General features: G+C 24.9%; 1 pseudogene; it reads left to right on the forward strand.

Moving 5' to 3' along the window:
- Positions 1–234: 234 nt before the first annotated feature.
- LOC148547415 (calcium-binding protein KRP1 pseudogene) lies at positions 235–879 on the forward strand (annotated as a pseudogene).
- Positions 880–8,640: the final 7,761 nt, after the last annotated feature.

Here is an 8,640-nt window from a genome sequence, read left to right on the forward strand (position 1 = left end):
TTATTTCAAAAAAATATTAATAAATAATAAAAAGAAAGTATACTACTAGATATATAAGATCAAAATTTTAAATAGTTAAGTTAAAAGTTGATGAGAGTTTTGTGGATGATAATCTAAACCTCCGTTTCATTTCCTATTCAATTTACCAAGCCCCACATTTTTTGTCAATTTATTACGCTACTTTGATTTATAACCATATATATATGTAAAATATCACCCTTCTATCACAAGCTACCACATCATCATCTTCACACTATTCTCACATCAACTTCTCCTACTTAAAAAATAGTTTCATCCATGGAATTAGACCATGGTTTGGACTTTGAGGACTACTTTCCATCAATGATCTCAAGCCTTGGCGCAGAAGGCTTCATCGGCGAGCTCTGCAATGGGTTCAGTCTGCTTATGGACGCGAGCAAGGGCTTGATCACGTTCGAGAGCTTGAAGATGAATTGTTCCATTCTAGGTTTGGAGGTGAAGGATGATGAGCTCTTGTGCATGTTAATGGAAGGTGATTTGGATGGAGACGGTGCCCTAAACCAAATGGAGTTTTGCATTCTCATGTTTAGGCTCAGTCCATGCTTGATGGATGGAGATGCATCTAAATTTTGTACTCAAAATAATGTTGATCCCATGTTAATGTAAGTCTTAGTCCCTAGACTAATTAACTTTGTGTTAGCTAGCTTATCTCTTTTTCTCTTAATTATTCAATAACATAACATTTTCATGGTATCCTTTTAATTAAGAGAATTGAGAGAGTGGAATGTATATTGGTGTAACTCTTAATTAATCATTGTAATGAACCATAATTGAAAATAAAACTTTATTTGTAGTTTATCTTTTTCTTTTTTTTTAATAATAAGGAATATTCGTTAATTATTATTTTTTGTTATTAGTTAGTCATTAATATTTAAAAGTATATAATAAAATATATTGTTAAATTATTAGACTAAAAAAAATAAATTAAAAGAATTGAATTGAAAATTAAGTGATAGTAAAAAATAATAATTTTTGATGATCCTAAAAAATATTACAGCTAATTTTTAATATAAAAAAAACGTTTAAAATAAAAAAACATTTGAAATTCAATTAAAAAAAATTATTTAAAATTCAAACCCAACAATTTTTTTTTAATAGGATTTATACCGAACTACTTATTTGACAACTTACTGTCATATTTACTAAAAAAGACTGTAATCATATCAATTTTCTAACATTATTCATGATGTATATAATGATATCATTTTTAAAAAAAAAATAGTAATGATGATGATTAATTGCTTTATGTAGTCTGGGGTGGACCCAAAATTATTTGATAAGAGGGGTAGATCGAGTTATTATGTAACAATAATTGATAAGGATCGTTACCCTATAAAGGGCGGAATACAATACATAAACTACTTATATCAGCAATCAATATATAGTGAGTCATGAATCCTATCGAATCAGTAGTCTTGGACAAGGTAGATAAAATAACTTTTGATTGAAAAAAAAAAAAAAAAGTCTTATTATGCGTGATTGATTCACAAAACAACAACTGGTAAAAGTTCTGATGTGAAAGTAACGTCATGTTAATAGTTCCGCTAATTGCCTCATTCTGCATAGCACAATTTTACAAGAGTTTTAGCTAATTAAAGCAAGTAATCCCAATTACATGGGACACCCTGGCAAAACCTTTCCTAAAATGATAAGGAAAGCATGAGTTTTGAGAATAATCTAAGAAATAATATTCAATTTAATCTCTAAATTTAAATATAAAATTTAATTTAATTTTTAAAATTTTAATTATTTTTATTTAATTTTTAAATTTTTTAAATATAATTTTTATATATTAGTTCTTAACATAATTTTTGACACTAAAACATTAACGAAAATACTAGTTCAAATAACTAGATGTCATGTTAGATTTTGTAAAACAATATTATTTTTATTTTGATACTCAAATAATTAAAAAATAATATTATAAGTGGTGTTTATTAAAATTTTTTTTCCCAATATAAGTGATCTGGCCATATTTTTAAGTTATTTGAACGTCAAAATCAAAATGGCGCGTTTTATAAATTTCAGCATAGTATCTAGCTATCTATGTCAGCCCCTCTATTAATTTGTGTGTTATAAATTATTTCAAAAACTAATATAAATTATATTTATAAAATTTAAAAAAATAAATAAAAACAATTAAAATTTTAAAAATTAAATTAAAATTCACGTATAAATTCAGAGACTAAATTAAGTACTAACTCATAATCCACTAATATTATGATAACGTTAAACAAACTTCATCAATATATTATATACGTAGGACATATTTTCCTTTATGTATAAATTAACAAAATTACGCTTAAGTCAATTTGGTTTTTAAAACATATTAGTGAGTTAAATTATTATTCTTCTAATAACTTTTTACTTATGTATTATAATTAAGTGTTTCAGTGGGAGCTGGATCTGGTAGGACAACTTCATGAGACATTACAGGCAGCCAAGCCGACAAATGAAAGAGAGGATACGGTGACTTGGAAATTTGATAACACAGGTGTTTATTCCACAAACTCTTTCACACAGATGATGCAAGCGGAAGTTCTTCCGGCTGAAGTTACAAGCTATAGTTTCACGCGTGCCATCTGGAAAGGGTTCGTCCCTCCCATGATTGAGGTCTTGTCTTGGTTTGTGCTGATTAGAAGGGTGAATACCAAGGATCGGTTGTGTAGATTACGTGTTATTGATCAGAATGATACGCTATGTGTGCTATGCTCTAAGTCTGAGGAAACTGTGTTCCATTTGTTTCTTGGTTGTGAGATCACCTGGCAAGTGTGGTGTGCTTGGCTGCATGCGTTTGTAACTTATGTTTCATGACCCTTGTTTCTTTCTTTGCTCCACCCTATTGTGTTGAGCTCCCTTTAATTCAAAAAAAAAAAAGTGTTACATATTAAAATATGATAAATCATTTGATGAATTTTACTTCACACGTCATTAATTATCAATGACACGTTAACAAAACTCCAACTTAACTTATATTCATATCTTTTAAGGACTAAATTAATTGGTTAAAATTAAGAAAAGAAATTAAAACGCTATATTAATTTATTAATTTATGTGTGACATTTAAAAAATATATATATTTTAGATATTATAAAATAATGTTATGTGAATAATCAAGAGAGTTCATTATATAAGGGCAGCCCAAGAAGAGGGGGATCCAAAAACAAGAGTACAGCATGCATAATCCTTAAAGAACACGTATCAGTTCCAAAGTTAAAGTATACCAGCATAATAATCCTGGAGATAAAGAATAAAATTTGGAACACAAAATTCCAGTTCCAGCATACTTTTAGAGAAGGAAATACTGTTTCTTATTTATTTATATTATCTGTTTTTATCTATTTAAATTTTTAAAAGAAGTAGTCAAAATTTTACTTTTGAAAAATCTATAGTTATATTCTTAGTAATTCCAAAAAATAAAAGAGAAAGTTTAGGGACCAGTAATTTTTGTGTTTTGTGGCCAGCACTTAACCATCAAAAGAAAAGTGAGTGATCTTCTATTATTAGATGTAATTTCATACCATTAAAAATACTATTGATGACCAATTGATGGTTACAAAATACAAAAGTTACTAATTCCTAACACTCCTCAAAATGAAAAGTATATAAGATAAATAAAAAGAAAAAAAAACTATAAAAAATTAAACAAATTCAAAAAGAATTCTTATTTAAAAAGATGTATTATAAATATATCTATTCATGTTGTCTTTTTTTAGTAGCTTAAACTAAAAAAAAAGTTAAAATCATGACATTTTTTATGTCGTTGCAAACAAAGAAGTTACTGGAAACGAAGGCGTTGTAATTGGGGAGAAGCCACCGCCACTTTTGGCAGCTGAGCTTCATCATGATCCTTTAGGGGTTTTACTGCCCCGACATACCATTTTGTGATCTATGTATGTAGTGCTTTCTTTCTTTAGGTTTTAGTTCCCTCTCATAAATGTACCAAAAATAAATATAAATAAATAAATAAGTAAGACATGAAAGATCATAACTATTCATACATAAATGCCATTATATTATCATCCCACCAACCTCCAAACAAAACACAAGAAAACTCGGTTCTTCATATTTGTATAGACATTTCTTCTTCTTGTTGACGTAGCATTTCTCGAAGAACTTCAAAGCGATCGTGTATAGAATATCATGAGAGTTGGAAAAATAAACACAATATTGTACATTTTTTTTTGTCAAAGATAGGAGATTTTAACTCACAATTTCTTAAGTAAATATGAGGAGATTATGCCATTTAAGTTATAACTCGTTGGCCATAATATTGTATACTTAAAAAGGCAAAAAAGTCTACTTATATCTTGTGCTCAAAATTATAAGCACTTAATAATATTTTTGGATAAGGACTTTTTTAGGTAGACAATAATTTTTGTGAATAATAGGTTTTAAAATTGATCTAATAAAGTAAAAATACATTACAATCTCAAATTATCCACCTAAATCTTAATATTAGGATAATTATCCGCACATCTAATAAATTAAACATCCGATATATTCATTATTCACATTATTTAGTATTTTCATTATCTATTTATACTAGTTCTTTGATAATATCTGTATAGCACTTTATGTAATTCTTGCGCGTGTGTTAGTGTAGAAAAGATACTCTATTAATTCACAATATTGTACATTTTTTCTTCCCTTTTTGTCAATGATAGTGTTACTAATCTGCAGAATGTATTCAAGTTAGAATCAATAACACAACATTGCATATTCTCCTGTTCTTCTCCTTCTTACCTTTACTGCCTTTATAATCATCTCTAATTATCATGAATATAATGTAATTTCTTTCAGAATTTAGATATGTGACTTTTATCCAATTTTAGAAGTTCATATTAAATATTAATACAACTACAATAATGATCGTATAGTATTATTCACCATATGTTTACAGTATTATTTACATATTTACTACACTGTTATGTTGACGTATATAGTATATGATATTATATTGGTATACGTATACAGTATTGTTGTTCTACATGGGACTATTCACAAATACCTTTTCTTCATCAAATTAAATTTATTTCTCTATCTTTAAATTTGATTTTCGATAAAAATGTGGTGCCCTACTTCCCTTTTTTTCCCTATATATATATATATATATATAATAACAGCAATGAGATCTATTAAAAAAAGTTTCATCCGTCATTTTACCTCCATATATAAACTCCATCTTTACTAGTTACTAATAAGTGAAGAATTAAGGGGTCCGATTCAACTTTAGTAGTGACAGGAGATCACTAAAATTTTTGAGAGTAAAATGATATGAATATATTATCTTTAAATTAATCTTTATAATTAAAATAGAAGATTTTAATTTAAACGTACTTTTTCAATATATATATATTTCACACAAGTTGTAGATATCACTATGTAGTATTTTACTATTTTAGTGCCCAGGCACTAATTTGGTGAGGTATATAAATATATGATGTATATCTTACTATTATTATAAGTAGAATGGGAACCTAGGAATTATATTATAGGGTACAAACAAAATAAGCGACAATAACACTTTGAGCATTGTACCCAAGGTACGCTCTCTAATAATTACATAATTATAACTTTATTTTCATTTTCTTCTTTTTTGCACGCATTTCCGAAGAAAATATTCAAATTAAAAATAGAAAAAAAGTATCACCTTTCATAAATGTTCGTGTATCTCCAGACCAAAAGTGATGCTATGATGCTAAAGTGTTGGCAGAGAGCCTTACTCCACAGTTGCGTAGATTTGAAAAAATACTTATATGTGTGAGATCTACTATGATTGCGAGCATTATATGAAAAAAAACAAAAACAAAAACATAAAAGCAGATGTAGATAGAATAAGCAAATTTAAAGGATAGGCCTACAAAGCCACATCAAAAAAGAAAAAATCTTCGACCAGTCATACAAAAATTCGTATTAGAAAATATAAATAATTATTCCATTCAAGGTAGATGACATCTAATAGCAGCCAAATTATAGAAGAACAATTGTTAATTAAATATCGAAAAGGCAGAGCACAAATAGTGCTAGTAGTCCTTTTCTCAACAACCTTCGAGTAAACCCCACAAATTTGCATGTTATGCACGTTCACTTCTCACCTATATATAAAATACATAATTAGGGTAAGATAATGGATTATCATAAGCTCATAGCCAAGTTCTTCATTCCTACTTTCCAATTCAGCGTTTGATAGTTAAATCAAATAATACATACATTATTGCTATACTTTCGATCTTTATCTCCTTGAAGAACGTGATATAGGAAAGGTATTTGCATACTAATAATATGTGGCTGGTTCTCTTATATTCCGGTGTTTGTAAAGGTATTTTATCCAACTACACCCAAAAAAAAAAAAAAAAAGGTATGATTTTCTTTTTCCTTTTTCTGAGTATTGGACATTTATTTAAATTTCACAATATAGTATTGGAAAATTATCACATGTTTACTGACAAATATTGGAATATGATGTTCATTGGTATTAAAAGGTTGCTAATTTTACTTTTGTCATTTAGTAACTAACTAACTATTGTAATGACCAAATAACCCTAACCGAACTGTTAATTTTTCTAAAATAACCAACTAAAACACATGGTTATTGGCTTGAAAAGTTATGTAGCAATTCTTTATTTTCTGAGCCACAAACTTACATTCAATATATTGATTTTTTTATATTTTTAACATATTAAATATAACAAAAAAATAAAAAAATTAGTATTACACTATTAAAATATATTTTTAAAATATAAGATAGATAAATATGTATAGTTTTGATGATTAAAAAAGAAATGTATTAAATAATTTAGATTTTTTACTAAAATAAAATAAAAAAATCTATATTTATCAAATTGTTTTAAACTAAAATTTATCACGTAAATATTTTTTTATAACTTATATAAATTGTTACAGGATACGTAATAAATGTACTATTTATTCATAAATCATACTTTATTATCATAAATTATTAAGTTTATTATATCTTCTTTTATTACATAAATTGTGCTATTTTACTATTATTTAACTACTTTTAAATTTAATACTATTAATTAATACATAATAAATAATAATAATAATAATAATAATAATAATAATAATAATAATAATAATAATAGAATAATAAATTTTTAAAACTATACATAAAATTTATTAGTCTAACACGATTTACGAATAAATAATAAAAAATCTAGTATATTAAATTTTATCGAATAAAAATAAAACAAAATATACAAATATACATTAGAAAAAAATATTTCTAAAAAAATAACATTCATAAATTTATAATAACAAAATATTAAACATAATACAAAGTTTAAATGAAAAACGTAAAAATCGTTCCAATGATAAAAATCATAATGCATATATATATATATATATACTATAATTTCTTGTAAATTAATATTTACAAGATATTTTTTTTGACTAATTAATATTTCTAATAAGTTTGACCATACTTGTAAAAAAGAAAAAATTTCATCATTTTCGTAGGATCTTAATTTGAAAATAAATCGTAAAATTTTCTAAATAATAATACTTGGAATCATATTAGTTTGTTGTATTATAGTGTTCTTAGTCCAAACAAAAAATAATACACCCAAATGTTACCAAAAAATAATTAATTTTTATGAAAAAAGTATTTAGACAAATTACAATATATTTAATAAAGTATTAGTTAGTGAGTAATTATAATATTTTCATTAATTCTGTAAAAAAAATACATTAACATTAGGATCAAAATTTTCATAGGGTGATTTTTACATTATTAATTTAAACTTTGTATTATCATTTTATATTTTGTTATTATAAAAGTATGAATGTTAATTTTTTTTTATAGGAATGTTATTCATAACATATTTTTTATAATTTATTTTTACTGAATAAAATGTTATGTGTTGGATTTTTGGTTATTTATTGTATATAAATAAATATCTAAATTGATATTTAAAGAATTTTAAATCGGATATTTTAGTTTTTAAAAAATTTTATTTTTTAGAAGTCTTCGTTTATTACTCTCATTATATAAATTGGTCCTTCCATCGTTTATTTTAAAAGAATCTAATTTTTCTTAGAGTGTATTTTTGGAACTTAACTATTTTGTAATAAAATTTATCAAAGATTTATTTGTTTAATAAATATATTAAAAATTTAATTGAAAATAACAAAAGGATCAATTTATCAATTAAATTTTTTGAAGTCTTATTTATCCTTCATATGTTTTAAGGTTAATTTTGTCGGCAATGTAAACTTTAGCATCCTATTTTATAACTTATTCTAAAACAAATAAATGAGATGCTTAAAGAAGTTGTGACATTTATTGCTAAAATATAATTATGTGTAATTTATAAAAGAAGTCTGGCTTGCGTATTATATTTAATTTTTTGTAAGAAAATATTGTTATTATTGTTAATGTTGTTTTAATTATTGTTATACTATTATTACAATAATTAAAATTAATGAAAATGATAACTATAAATTAAAAATTTTTATTGTTATTTTTAAATGCCTAAATAATATGTTTTTTTATAAAAAAAAAGTTTATAAATGAACCAATCATTTTTTTTAGATGAAAATAAATAATCAATAAGCTTTTTCTTAATAAATTTTCCA

Source organism: Arachis ipaensis, chromosome B8 (genome assembly GCF_059453495.1).
Source record: "Arachis ipaensis isolate K30076 ecotype BB chromosome B8, ASM5945349v1, whole genome shotgun sequence".
Taxonomy (NCBI): Eukaryota; Viridiplantae; Streptophyta; class Magnoliopsida; order Fabales; family Fabaceae; genus Arachis; species Arachis ipaensis.